Source organism: Rhinatrema bivittatum, chromosome 2 (genome assembly GCF_901001135.1).
Source record: "Rhinatrema bivittatum chromosome 2, aRhiBiv1.1, whole genome shotgun sequence".
NCBI lineage: Eukaryota > Metazoa > Chordata > Amphibia > Gymnophiona > Rhinatrematidae > Rhinatrema > Rhinatrema bivittatum.
The window spans coordinates 256,977,726-256,992,659 of NC_042616.1; the positions used below are offsets into that span (position 1 = coordinate 256,977,726).

The 14,934-nt window shown below is 46.6% G+C and overlaps 1 long non-coding RNA gene across 1 annotated transcript in view; it reads left to right on the plus strand.

The window, feature by feature from the left end:
• The window catches only part of LOC115084495, a 64,481-nt gene that overhangs the window by 32,981 nt on the left and 16,566 nt on the right, over positions 1–14,934 (plus strand). The gene's annotated exons all lie outside the window — the stretch shown is intronic.

A 14,934-nucleotide genomic window follows, 5' to 3' on the forward strand; every position in this document is an offset into this window, starting at 1 on the left:
AGCCTAGTTAGGCCATATAGCCATAATGGAGCAATAGGTGCAATTGACTGTAGTGGACAAAGTACACACTAAATAAACATAACAACAATGAGATGTGGCTGGCCTAATGCTTTCATAGTGATTGTTAGGCAAAATGAGTCACTTCTCACCATAGTCTTCGTGTAGGACTGCCAACACAGTATAGAGCTTGCTATAGCTTGTGTTGCCTCAGCTATGCCTTGGACCCTGTCCTAACCCTCACATGCTGATGTGATAGTGGCCTAGATATGATGGAACTCCAGCAGAGTCTAGAACATGGAGTCAAGTACTCTAGAAGTCATGTAAATAACAAGTAGCTCAGCTACTTAAAGGCACAGCCTGAAGCTATAAGATGACACTTACAATTATCAATCACAGATTCAGCATGTAACAGCCTGATTCCCTAGCCTACATCCGTGTGCATCTGAAGATATCCACAAGTACATTGGTTACATAGTGTCACATGGGTGCGCAAAGACACAGGTGATAGCATAAGAACATAAGAAAATGCCATACTGGGTCAGACCAAGGGTCCATCAAGCCCAGCATCCTGTTTCCAACAGTGGCCAATCTAGGCTACAAGTACCTGGCAAGTACCCAAACACTAAGTAGATCCCATGCTACTGATGCCAGTAATAGTAGTGGCTATTCCTGAAGTCAACTTAATGGACTTCTCCTCCAAGAACTTATCCAAACTGTTACTGAGGCAATGCTGACATCTGAGTGCTCACCTAGCAGCCTTTCATTTACAGCCTTTTGGAAAGCACATGTCAAAAATAGTGGTACACCATAACTTATCACAGGTCATGGCAAACTATTATATCTCATTGGGGTTGCACACCACTATACACAGCTGGGCCCTACTACACCTAGCTAAGCAAACTGTCAACTCTCATGTTCAGATGGAGAGGGCCTTGGCCCTTGGGCTGTCATGTTGGTTATGTTAACTACTTGGGGAGGTTAGACATGGATGCTGGTATGACTATCTGAAAGCTGGATTGGGAATAGGATGGTGTCATGACTTCACTTGTAGTTGAAAGTCACCTCTGTAAAATATAGGTCAGAGTATATTTAGTGATGAATACAATAGCACCCACATGTCACCTAACCAAAGGTTCACCTCACTGAACCCAAGGCAAAGCGGTGTAGGAAGTTGTTTACTTAGCCTGACATGTCACAGGTAGCTACTGGGAAATATAGAGATGTCAGGGCACAGCATGGCCCTTTGTCTGTCCAGCCCAGGGCTAGTCATGTTATCCTGCTTTATGTAAGTACATAGAGTAGTATGTTTGTTCCATTTGGTAGTAGCAGTTACACTCCTTATCCTATCAGTGGCCACCCTTAAAGCACATAGGCTGAGGACTCCCTGGGAGAGAATGGTCATTTTCCAAGCACAGTTGCCACCTTTCAGGTCTTTTCTGTTTTGAGGCCCTTGCTTGTCCACATGGCTGCCATAATTTGTGGCCAACGTAGCAGACTAGCTATCCTATAGGAAACGTCTCCTATGGTATTTGAGCATTTTGGACATTGTGGATATCGAGACCAAGCCAGGTGTGTTGATAGACTCTCACTCATTAGCTCTGGGCATAGCATTAAGACTAGAGAAGGTGTTGTCAGCTGATGACCTCATGACCCAACAACCAGCCTCTATCTAAAGCCTGGCACTAAGCTAAATGTATAGGCTACCTGCTCCTAGAGATATCATGTGGTAGGTATTACGGTTTGTTTACTTTCAGTGTTATTATATAGAAAGACAAGCATTTAAGCCCATCTGAATACTGGAGGGTCCCATGTCTGTAACTCAGACATTTTAGTTATCATATATGCTTCTTGTTACGGTTATGGACCTTTGAGTTGGAGTGAATGGTAGATATCCACCGAGGGATTGCCCCAATGGAACTCGTCTCCAGGAGGTGGTGCTGGTGAGAAACATGACGAAGACAAGGTTAGCAGTCCAGGTCTGAGCAGGCAGCGAAGAGCGGAACCAGAGTCCAGGCAGAAGATTCGGGGCAGGCAGCGAAGAAGCGGAAACGATGAAACAGGCCAAGGGTCAAGGTGGGCAGCAGACAAGCAGAGACAAGAAGACAAGCTGAGGTCAAACCTGAAGATCGAGCCGAGGAATGGAGGCTGGAGCAGGGACGAGGCAGGAACTGGAGTAAAGCAGGATGTTGCGTTCGTGCCTCTTCTCGCCCCTCGCTCTACCCTCTTACCTTGGGAGTGACTCCCTTCGGCTCTGATGGACAGTTGCAGCTGCGGCTTCTCTCTGCCTCTTGGTCCCGGTGTCCCTGGGCTGGCTTGACGCTACGGATCCGCCATGTTCCTGATGATGTAAGGGCGCGCGCGCGCGCACACGCTCCAGACTTGTACCAGCAAGGGCGCGAACCTCAGGGGCGTCCCCCCGTAGTGACATCATCAATTTCCACTTTAAAAGGTCTTTGTTTGCTAACCTCTAATGAGTTAGCAAGGAACTCCAACTGGACTTGCTTTGGCAGTCCACGATACTTGCAACAACGATCCGAGTCAGCCCGGGGAAACCGTCCCCACTGCTCGGCCTTTTCAAACTTACGAGGAGTACCCGCTCCACGGGGGCTCCGCTCTCTATTCTTGATTGCAGATTGCCGGAATACTCAGAAGATTCCTCATTGCCTGGAAGCGATCACGGACGTGAACACAGTGAGTTCTATTGTACATAGGAATCGGTACTCACTCCACGAGGGCCTACATTCCTATAGCTCTGAAGACTCCCTTCCATCCAAGACGTTATCGCAGGTATGGAGATTGAGAGTTAGATTGGCAAGATTGCAGATAGGAACCGGTACTCGCTCCACGAGGGCCTATGTTCCTAGAATCCTTTACAGACTCTCTTCTATGCTAGAAGCCATTTCATATACAGCTATTGTGAGTTCTTATTACAGACTGTGTAGAGGAAAAGTGCTCGCCTATAGCTCCTGTTCCTGAATATACTGAAGACTCTCTGTAGCATAGAGACCATTGCAGACATCTACTATTGTGAGTGTACCATCTTGTATCCAGTATACCCTATCTACTCACTCCTTCTAGTCTCTCTCTACAGCTCAGCAACCCAGAGATTACATTCCAGTATCAGAAGGACTTCAGCCCTACCGGACACCTCGACTCTCTACTACCACCTCTGGTGGTACAGCTTCCAGCTAAATAAAGAACTATTTGTGTTTACTTCATATTCTAGCCTGGCTGGGGGTTCCTCTCAGGATCTCCTCCTGGGGGCGCTGTCATCTGCCATTGACCCAGGGATTCACCATTTCCACCTAGTGGTCATTCCTTACACTACTATCACTCTGTGGGAGCTAACCACTATAGACCACTAACACCGCTCACGGAAGTTTTATATAGACAACTACCTTCTCTTTCTTTGGGACTTGCCAGCAGCCTATATATAACAGATTACTACTCCGTAGCAGAGGCATGATTGATTGCTATCTCAGTAGTGAAGTACAATATCCTATTGTTAGCTCCTTTCCTCAGAAGAATATCATAGAACAGATTGTCAACTCCTCTTCCCTGGGGAGTTGGTCCATAACAGCTTGCTACCTTCCTTTCTTACAGGAACATCTAACAGTAGTTCGCTACAGATACAGATTACTAACTCTGCCCTCCTGGTGGGGTCAGCACTACAGATAGCTAACTCCTCCCTTCTGGAGGAGCAGATCATGACAGATTGCTACTCCTCCTCCTTTCAAGAGAAAAGCAGAACAGTTGCTACTCCGTCCTCCTGGCAGGGTGAGTGACAGCAGATTGCTGACTCCTCCCCCCTGGAGGAGGAGAGCACTAACAGATTGCTACTCCTTCCCTCTGGAGGAGGAGAGCGCTAACACAGGAACGGAAGCTGGAACTGGAACAAGGCAGGAACAGAAGCTGGAACTGGAACAAGGCAGGAATGGAGGATGTCTGTAGCAACTAGTACTCAAGCAGAGAAGACCTGTTGCAAAGGCAATGTTCAGAGGGAGCTGTGAGGTTTAAATACCCCTGCTGGATGATGTCATCTTCCGGGGCCGGACTTGACTTTCCCGCTCCTGTCCCTTTAAAGGGCGGTGCCAGGCACGCATGCGCGCCTAGGGAGAGCCCCGCTGAAGAGAGGAGGATGGCATTGGTGGCCATGCGACAGGCCCTGGGAGGTCATCCACAGAGCAGAGCGTGCCGTGCTGAGCCGCGGCAAAGAGAAGTAGTGGAGTAGGTAGGGGGGCCCAGTCAGGGTTGCTGCAACCCAGAGCCGCAACACAGCGGGAGGCCATGCAGCCAAAACACATGTAGAGTGAACAGACACACTAGCTCAGGAGCTGATGGCAGTTTGGGCAACGGGATGAAGTGCGCCATTTTGGAGAACCTGTCAACCACGACCCATATTATTTGGTTCCCTGAAGAAATGGGTAGGTCTACTACAAAATCCGTGGATATATGAATCCAAGGTTCTCATGGTGGTAGTAGGGGTTGAAGGAGCCCCCATGGCCGGCCAGGTAGCGGCTTCTTCTGAGTGCAAGTCGGGCAGGAGCTGACGTAGGCACAAACATCTTGAGTCATGTGAGGCCACCAGTAGTAGCGGGATAACAGTTCTAGGGTTTGTGCCCTCCCTGGGTGCCCCGCGGTGAGGGAGTCATGTGCCCAAGATAACACTTTGGAATGGAGACGGAGTGGGACCACCATCTTCCCTGGCGGAACAGTATCTGTGATGGCTAATAGAACCTTAGCTGGGTCCAGAATGTAGCTGGGTGGATCTTGCGTGTCCTCAGATTCATGCAGTCTGGAGAGAGCATGTACTCGAGCATTTTTTGTTGCAGGACGGTAGCATAGTATAAAATCAAAACGGCTGAAGAACAAGGACCAACGGGCTTGGCGTGGGTTCAGATGCTGTGCTTTGCTGAGATATTCCAAGTTTTTGTGGTCAGTGTAGACCGTGATGGGGTGTTGCGCCCCCTCCAGCCATTGCCTCCATTCTTCAAAAGTCATCTTTATCACCAGCAATTCCTTGTTGCCAATTCCATAGTTTTTTTCCGCCGGAGAAAACTTGCGAGAGAAATAGGAACAGGGGAGTAGTGTTGCGATCCTGGGTCGGCCCCGGGACCGCCACTCACCCTCTACTCGGCCCCGATCCGGCTCCGTCGGGCCTGTGCAGGCCTCTGACGTGTCGCTCCCGCTCCGGAGGAGCAGCCGGCGTCCTCCCGCGGCTGGCCCCGCCCCCTAGCCACGTGCATGCGCGCTAGGGCTCCAAATTTAAAGGGGCCAGTGCGGGAGATTACTATCTCCCTGCTAATGACGTCAGACGCTGCAGGGCTATTTAGGCCCTGCAGTTACAGCCTTCCCTGCCTTGCAACGAGGTTCTCAGGCTTCCTGTTACTAGTTGCTACATTCCTGACCTTGATCACCTCCTCGACCCGGCTTGTCTTCCGACTCATCCTTCGTCTTCTCCCTTGGCTCTGCCTTCGTCTTCTGATCACCGGCTCCGACCTGCTTCCGTCCCCGACTCTGCTCTTGGCTCTCCCTCTTGGCTCTGGTACGACCTCTGACCTTTGGCTTTGACCCGGTTCCGTCCACGACTCCGACTTTTGACTCTTCACTTGACTGGTTCCTGGACTCCGTCTCGGATCTTCGCCGCTCTGTGGTTCCTGGGTTCTCCGGCCCCGAAGATTCTCCTAAGTCCCAGCGGCTGGGCCCCTACAGGCTCCTCCTGGGGGGGCTCCGGCTTCCAGGGCGAATCTCCAAAAGTCCCAGCGGCCGGGCTCCTACGAGCTCCTCTCGGGGGAGTGCCGGTCTCCAGGGTGAAGTTTCCTCCGGCTACAGGGCCCAACGTCGTCCGTCTTCCTTCCCTTCGACGAGTCCTTGGTTGCATAGGACTCCACCTGGTTCCGGTATCCAAGTCTTCCCAAGTCCGTCGAGCCGCCTCCCGGTCGGGACCTTTTGCTGTGGTCCTCCGTAGCGTTCCATCACCTGTCCTGACCGGCCCAAGGGTCCACGTGTTACAACAAGTAGAGTCCCTTGGTTGGAACAAACATTGTATTAGAGATTTATGTTTTGATGTAAACCGTTATAATGGTACCCTTTCCGAATGACGGTATACAAAACTCATAAATAATAATAATAATAATAATAATAATGGAGTGCTGACTAAGAACTGCCCCTACTGTGACGTCAGAGGCGTCCACCTCTACAATGAATGTTTGAGTAGGATCTGGGTGGTGGAGACATGATTCTTGCAGAAATGCTGCCTTGAGTTTCTTGAAAGCTTGAACAGCCTCACTGGACTAGTGCCTAGGGTCAACACTTTTCTTGGTGAGAACCATAATCGGTGCCACAATATGTGAGTAGTGTGGAATGAAGTTCCTGTAAAAGTTGGTGAAGCCAAGAAAGCCACACTACTCACATATTGTGGCACCGATTATGGCTCTCACCAAGGAAGGTGTTGACCCTAGGCACTAGTCCAGTGAGGCTGTTCAAGCTTTCAAGAAACTCAAGGCAGCATTTCTGCAAGAACCATGTCTCCACCACTCTACTCCATGGACTTAACTACCCATCGCTCTGACGTTCGTTGGGTTCTCCAAGAGAGAACCACTTATTTGCAAAACCTGAGAAGTGCCTTTTTGAGCAGCAATCACTACCCTTCTTGGGTTTTATTGTCTCCACCACCAGCTTCCGAATGGACCTGGATAAGCTAGTCAGCATCCGGGAGTGGCCACAACCAATGGGACTAGCTTATCCAGGTCCATTCGGAAGCCGGTGGTGGAGACAATAAAACCCAAGAAGGGTAGTAATTGTTGCTCAAAAAGGCACTTCTTAGGTTTTGCAAATAAGTGGTTCTCTCTTGGAGAACCCGACGAACCTCAGAGCAATGGGTAGTTAAGTCCATGGAGTAGAGTTGGACATCGTCAAGGTAGACAATTACTCCCTTATGAAGCATGTCCCGAAACACTTCATTCATTAAATTTTGAAAGACTGCGGGCGCATTACACAGTCCAAATGGCATCACGAGATACTCGTAATGACCATTGCGCATGTTAAACACAGTCTTCCATTTGTCTCCAGGTTTTATTCAGACCAGGTTGTAGGCACCACGCATGTCCAGCTTGGTAAATACTCTGGCTCCATGGAGGCGGTCCAAGAGCTCCAGAATCAGGGGGAGAGGACAGCGATCCTTGCGGGTAATAGCGTTGAGCTCCCTGTAATCTATGCAGGGTCTTAATGAGCCGTCCTTCTTGGATACAAAAAAAACCCTGTACCGACTGGAGAAGATGAAGGATGAATGAACCCCGGGTCCAGATTTTCTTTTATGTACTTAGACATGGCTTGAGTCTCTGGTAAGGACAGTGGATATACCCATCCCCAGGCTGGAACGGTATCAGGCAACAGATCAATGACACAATCAAAGGGATGATGCTCTGGAAGGGTCTCTGCCTCTTCCTTGGAGAATACATCGGAAAAGTTGGCGTACTGTGGAGGCAGATGAATGGTGGTAGTAGCAAGTTGGCTTGCGGTTGCGGCTTCTGATGTAGACAAGTTGCAAAACATTCAGGCCCCAAGCCGCAATTTGGACAGTCCTCCAGTCAATGGTGGATGAGTGTTTCTGCAACCAAGGAAGGCCCAGTACAACTGGGTGTGGACAGCTTTTTCCAGGATGAGGAAGGATATCTCCTCCTTGTGGATAATTCCAATATGGAAGGTCACCGGGGCTGTGCAGGAGGTGACTCGGCCAGGGAGTGGTTCCCCTTGGATAGATGAGATGAGCAACGGTGGGTTGTGGTGAGACACCGGAAGTTGGAGTTTGTGTACCAATTTAGCTAGGATGAAGTTTCCTCCAGCCCCGGAATTGATGAAGGCCAGAGTTGTGAATGACCCCTTGGAGAACTGGAGCGTGACAAGAATGATACATTGAGGAATGGGATTGATGCAGCCTAGGGTAAGCTCCCCAGTGACACCTAGACCCGGGAGTTTCCCGGACGTTCAGAGCATTGGGCCAACAAATGACCCTTACCGTAGCAGTAGAGACATAGTCCAAGTGTTCTGCAGCGCTGTTTTTTCTCTGCGGTCAGGTGACTACGGCCCAGTTGCATGGGCTCCTCCCCATTTTCCAGCGATGCCCCAGATGTTGCTGGGGAGACCACTGGGCGAGAGAGGGAAGGAGCCAAGGAAACCGTGTGGCGAACTGGCTTAAGTTCCTTTGCATGCTGCTGCTGCAAACGCCGATTGATCCGATCAGCCAGATCAATGAGAGCCTCGAGTTCGTCTGGGAGGTCACGAGCAGCAGTTTGTGTAGCTGGGTTCAAAAAAGGTTTGGATAAGTTCTTGGAGGAGAAGTCCATTAATGGCTATTAATCAAGTTTAATTAGGGAATAGCCACTGCTATTGATTGCATCAGTAGCATGGGATCTTCTTAGTGTTTGGGTAATTACCAGGTTCTTGTGGCCTGGTTTTGGCTTCTGTTGGAAACAGGATGCTGGGCTTGATGGACCCTTGGTCTGACCCAGCATGGCAATTTCTTATGTTCTTATGTTCTTTTTTAAACCCAGTTACACTAACTGCCATAACCACATTTTCTGGAAATGAATTCCAGAGCTTAATTATGTGTTGAGTGAAAAATAATTTTCTCCAATTTGTTTTAAATGAGCTACTTGCTAACTTCAAGGAGTGCCCCCTAGTCTTTTTATTGTCTGAGAGAGTAAATAACCGATTTACATTTACCTGTTCAAGTCCTTTCATGATTTTGTAGACCTCTGTCATATCCCCTGTCAACCATCTGTTCTCCAAGCTGAGCAGCCCTAACCTCTTTAGCTTTTCCTCATAGGGGAGCCGTTCATCCCCTTTATCATTTTGGTCACTTTTCTTTGTACTTTCTCCAGTACAACTATATCTTTTTGTGATGCATCTACCAGAATTGAACACAGTGTTCAAGTGCGGTCTCACCATGGAGCGATACAGAGGCATTATGACATCCACCATTTTATTCCTAATAATGCCTAACATTCTGTTTGCTTTTTTGACTGCCACAGCACATTGAACCAATGATTTCAATGTATTATCCTCTATGATGCCTAGATCTCTTTCCTGAGTGGTAACTCCTAATATAGACATTTACACTTTCAGGAACAAGCCAAGAGCTTCTCTCCTTTAACTTTACCCAAGTCACACACTTTTGTGGCAAGGCACAGGTAGGGACCATCAAATAAGAAACTGAAGAAATATGTAATAAATATTTTGATATTTAAAAACGGTTTCAAATACACATGCATCAAAATTCCAATTTTTCCTAACTTGTATATTCCCTCCCAAAACTTCATTTTCCCCATCTTTATATTTCTCTGTGTGTACTGTCCTCAGCTATTGATCTGTTAGCTTGAGTGCCTAGACCAGAGCTTTCCAAAGTGTGTGTCGGGAAACATTAGTGTGTCCCCTGTAGTGTGGAGGTGTGTCGCCCGGTCCACAGGGCCGGCGGAAGCAGGGAACTATAGCAGGAAGATCGGTGGGCAGTGGTGGAGCTTACATCAACACGGCCCGAAGAAAAGGGTCACGTTCACTCCTCCTCCTTCCTGCCTGTGCAGCCCTGGAAGAAAAACGTTGCCGGAGCCACGTGGGCAGGAAGGAGAAGGAGCATCTGCTGCGTACAGAAGAAGAGCAGCATTAATGGGCCATTGCGGATCCCACGTCGCGACGGCCTGAGAAGAGGAGGAAACCTGATAGCAGGGCCGCTGCGGATCCCACGTCGCGGCAGCCCGAGAAGAGGAGGAAACCCGATAGCAGGGCCGCTGAAGATCCCATGTCACGGCCAGGGAAGATCAGGGCCTCTGAAGAGCCCATCCTTCGGCAACCCGTGCAGAGGGACAGCATGTGCCAGTGAGAGCCTGTGCTTGAGCAAGAGAGCATGTAGGAGTGAGAGAGCCTGTGTGTGTGAGAGTGAGACAGCATTTGCACGAGAGAGACAGTATGTATGTATGTATGAGAGAGAGGCATGTGAAAGAGAGAGCTGTGGATGTGTGAGATTGCATGTGAGTGAGAGCCTGTGTGTGTGAGAATGTGTGAGATAGCGTGTGAGAATGAGAACCTGATTGTGTGTTTGAGGGAAGACAGATGGAGAGAAAAGAAATAGAAAAAAAGACCCTGTAAAAGGAATTGGCAAAAAAACAAGAAAGGAAAGGTGGAAAAAAAAGCCTGTGACCAACCGATTAGAAAACTAAGATCAGACAGCAAAGGTAAAAAAAAAAATTACTTTTTAGTGATTGGCACATGTAATCTTTGGGAATGTGCAAGAGTAGCACTTTCTCTATGCCGATCTCACAATGTACGAGATCAGCATGGAGGAAGTGGAAGCCTGCAAATATTTATTATGAGATAGGTTGTGTTGTGAAACATTTTATTTATGTATATATTTAAGGAAACATACATAAATTGTTGAAATACATTTTGTTCGTTTAACCTTTAACTTCTGGTTTGCTGGTAGACTGAATTACTGTGTCACGAAATTATGTTTGTCTAAAAAGTGTGTCACCAACATGAAAAGTTTGGAAAGCTCTGGCCTAGACAGTCAGTTAAACCTTATTCCCAAATGTAGCCGCACAGAAAGGACATACTCTCACAGATTTGAAAAGTTCTGTCTGGAAGCTCAGTAGTCCAAAGGAGATATCTTATGCTGAGACAGAAGCTGTAGAATGTGAATTGTGAAAAGCAATGCTTCTGCGTATCTTGAAACAGGAGTAGGAGATGCTGCTAGCCTGCAGAGACCAGTTCCAAGTGAAGGAAATCAAAAGAGGCAAACTGTCCAGGCATTCCTAGCAGCTAGAGACCAATGAGAGCAGGCAAGAGAAAGCAGACATAGAAATAAAGCAAAACAGGAATGAACCAGTAAGGAGCTTAGAATAATTCAAAAGACAACTGATCAAGAGAGAGAGCTTTACAACAAGGAGAGAACTCAAGCTGTTCAGTATGAATAAACTGACATAGAGTGACAGCATAACAAAGAAACATTTATACATATTTTTAAGTATAATGCGAAGGCAGAACAATGTGTAATAAGTAAAACTGTTAAACTGTTATTGCTACAGAGTTGCCCTCTTAGAAAATGAAATATAAGCCATAGGCATGATGTTATATATTGGTCTAAGCAATGTACCTCATCTGCATTTTAATACCGTATCAGAAATGGGTCCAAATCTAAGCCCAACCCCACCAGTCTCTCACTGCACTCATCTACCCCCTCCCAACACACATGCTCCCTCTGAAAACTTCACTCTCCAATTTATTGCAGTACGGATCTTAGTGAGGACTAAAATAGTTAACACTTTTAAATATGCACTTGTAACACATGATGTGTCTCTCTCATCTCTAGTTGCTAACTCGGACCCTTAAGCACAGTGCCAGCATAGAACATCTGCAGGATGTTGCGCTGTAGCATTATTGTTATACAAATTAATCCTGCTGCTCTGTTAGAGAACAGTGAATGGCAGAAGAGAATTAGTGTGCAGACAAAAAATAAATATTTTGTTAGAAGAAAGTATATAATAGCATTTAGGGGCTATGTTATTAAGGATTTTGTTCCTTTTCTGTTTCACTGGGGAAAAAAAACCCCTTAGTAAATATGACTCTTAGTTAGAGATGAGAGGACAATGTAATATAAAAAATGGAGTTCAGTTAGAGGAGTTTTATATTAAGACTACTTGGTTTCTGCAAGCTCCATATGAACATCCTGAAGGTAAGTTATACCTAAAAGCTTTGCAGCTATTGAGAAATCAGATGGCCAACAAAGATTACCACAACCAAGTAGTGATGTTTTACATCAACAAAGAAGTGGATTCAGGAGACTCCTATAATAGAAAATATTTCTTTCTTTTTTTTTTTTGTGGGTTTGTCATTTCCTTTTTCATACTGTACACCTTTACATAGCTCAATCATTACAGGAAAAATAGAGGATGCAATGAAGAATTTGTTAGCAGATAACAAGCTCTACCCTATAACACTCCTGTCCTGCTTCCCACTTAGGCCTAGATTTACAAAAACACCGCGGCGGTGTGAATCCCGTGGTAATGGGGGCGGTGTGATCGCTGCTGCTGCGATAAAGAAGCATACCTTTCGCTGTCAGCGAAGACTTCGCGGCGACAGCCCCTGTGCCGCCCCGACTCCTCCTCTTCCGGGGCTGACGCCGCCCCGACTCCGCCCCGATCTTGGTATTGCGTGCGATCCGCATAGAAAATGACCCCCTAAGCTGGCTAACTATTTAGCCGGATAAATAATTATCTGGCTAAGTGGCAACCACTGAATGTGGCTGAATATTGAAAAGGATCCACTTAGCCGGATAAGTCTGAACTTATCCAGCTAAGTGGTGCTAGATATAGAGGTAGATCTTAAAAAAGTACGCGTGCACGTACTTTTGTTCACGCAACCGGCGCAAACAAAAGTACGCCAGATTTTATAAGATGCGCGCATAGCCGCGTCTAGCTTATAAAATCCGGGGTCGGCGCGCGCAAGGCTTTTAAAATCTACACCATAGTCCTCAGTAGTGCTCCTGTTTTATAATATTTGGTTAGTACCAATCATAATTATAACATGCCTTTTGTTATTTTTGTGATGAGCACCTTCACTTTCATGATCATTCTGGTGTCAGTCAGAAGCACCATGTTTCCCTTAATCGAGAAAGATCTGGTATAGCACCTCCTTCTTTAGAGAAACTTGGGGAGAGTCAGTCAGTTTATAACAGGGTAATGAGGAACCTCTCATAGAATATTACACAGTTAATTATAATTCAAAGCAAAGCTGAATTGGTTTTGGAATAAATATCATGCTTCTTATTGAATACAGAGTAGATTCACTTAGGAAGTCTGAGCTTCCAGTTGGAAAATATTTGGTTTTCCCAAATATCTACTGTTGTAAAAGGAGATAGTCAGTCTCTTTCATGGTATTTTGGAAAACTCCTTAAGATGCTTAGGCTTTCACACCATTTTTAATCAGATTATTTGCATGCGCATTAAATGTGGGTGCTAATACCAATGCTCTTTAGTACATAGGATTCTAAGTTGGGAAGTGTGAGGAACCCTTAGATTCCCACTAATAAAGGTGTCCTTAATATAAGGGCCTGTTTGAGAATAAGGAATATTTGGTATAATCCAATTTTTTGGAACACCCCTTTGTAAGTGGTTGTAGTAGAAAGGTTGATATTCAGTGCCACTTATCCTGTTGTTCCGTTTAGCTGGCTAAGTCATGTTGTTTTAAAGATTCAGCTGCACTGAGCAGCCACCCAGGCACGGATTAAGGCCAACTGATGCCCTAAGCACAGGGTGCCCCCTCAGCTCTTCCAATCCTTAACTGAAACGACATTAAGACTCAATAAGTGCTGAAAGTGCAACAAGCGATTAAAAATTCAGTTTTCTTCCAGGCCATCCCCACAGCTATGTTAAATAATAATATAGAGGGTTTTTAAAAATTTGATTTATTTAACACTAAATATCAGTAAGCAATATAAGCAAATGTTTTACTTATAACTAGGAGACAACAGAAAATATGCACATTTTCTACACTCCATGGTGCCCTCCTTCCCTTGGTGCCCTATGCATGTGCTGATTTTGCTTAATGGTTAATCCAGGGCTGCAGCCACCACTTAGCTGGCTAAATGTTTATCTGACTAAGCAGCTGGATAAGTAAGGAATGGGACAGGGGCATTTCACTGTGGAGCTACTTATCTGGCTAAGGGCCTGATTTACTAAGCTTTTTTCTCATAGACATAGAATGGGAGAAAAGCCTTAGTAAATCAGGACCCAAGTCAGATAAATGCCGATTTTTAGTCTTATTTGGCTCAGTTAGCCAGATAAGCCTATGATAGCTATTTGGCTGTTCTATAGTTGGCTGGATAAATGTATCCAACTAACTATACGATAGGCCTGCATATTCAGAGACTTGCTTAGCTGGAGTGCTCCTGTAAGGGGATACTATAATCATGGGAAACCCCTCCTCTCAAAATCAATCACATCAAGTGTGCTATAAGCCAGTCATAATAGGTACTGCCTGCAAATCATGCCTTCTTTGCCTTATAATTAATCATCCGCTTAGATGTAAGAGTATTTTGAAAGAACACTTTTTAAAAATATTTTTTAATGCAATTAAAACTTATCTTTGAAGTCCTTCTGTATCTTTGAAGTCCTTCTTAGAGTCCGAGTCAGTGGAAAGCAAAGAAGCAGCTGCAGAATCAGAAGTAGGAGACTGCATTCTCTCCAGTGGAGTCAGAGAGGGATAGCAAAGCCAAAGCTTTTCATCTCAACAATGTTTTCTAGTGTCCTAAGGCTGAAGACAAGAGGACAGGAGCAATGCAAGGGTATTAGGTGCCCTAGGTGGATCTTTGGTCTTACACCTCCCCCCCCCCCCCCCAGCTCGACTTACCTACAGGCAGCAGCTCCAGCATAGCTTCCCTCCCTCCCTCCAGCAAAGCTTCCCTCCCTCCCTCTCTCCCTCCCTCCAGCACAGCTTCCCTCCCTCCCTCTCTTCCCTCACTCTTTGTCCATCATCTCCCTATCTTTGCTCCCTGACTGTAGTGAAAAGCATCACCTCTCTCTCTCTCTCTCTCTGCCCAGCATCAATTCATCTCTTCTCCCCTACAACATTTTCCTCCCTCGCCCCTCCACTCCATGTCTAACACATCGGCATCACTCCAATTTCTTTGCCCTCTTTCCACAGTGCCGGCATCTTCTCTCTCTTCACTCCATTCTCGTCCATCCAGCACCCTCTATCTCTCAACCCACAAACCTGCTCAGCATCTTCTCACTTCTTCTACCCTGCCACCTGCTCAGCACTCTCTTCCACCCTTCCCCATTTTAGTATATAAACTCTCTCTCTCTCTCGCCACACCATAACCCATCCAGTATACTCTTGCTAACCCACTAACCCCCACACTCTCTTACCATCCTTCACCCACCC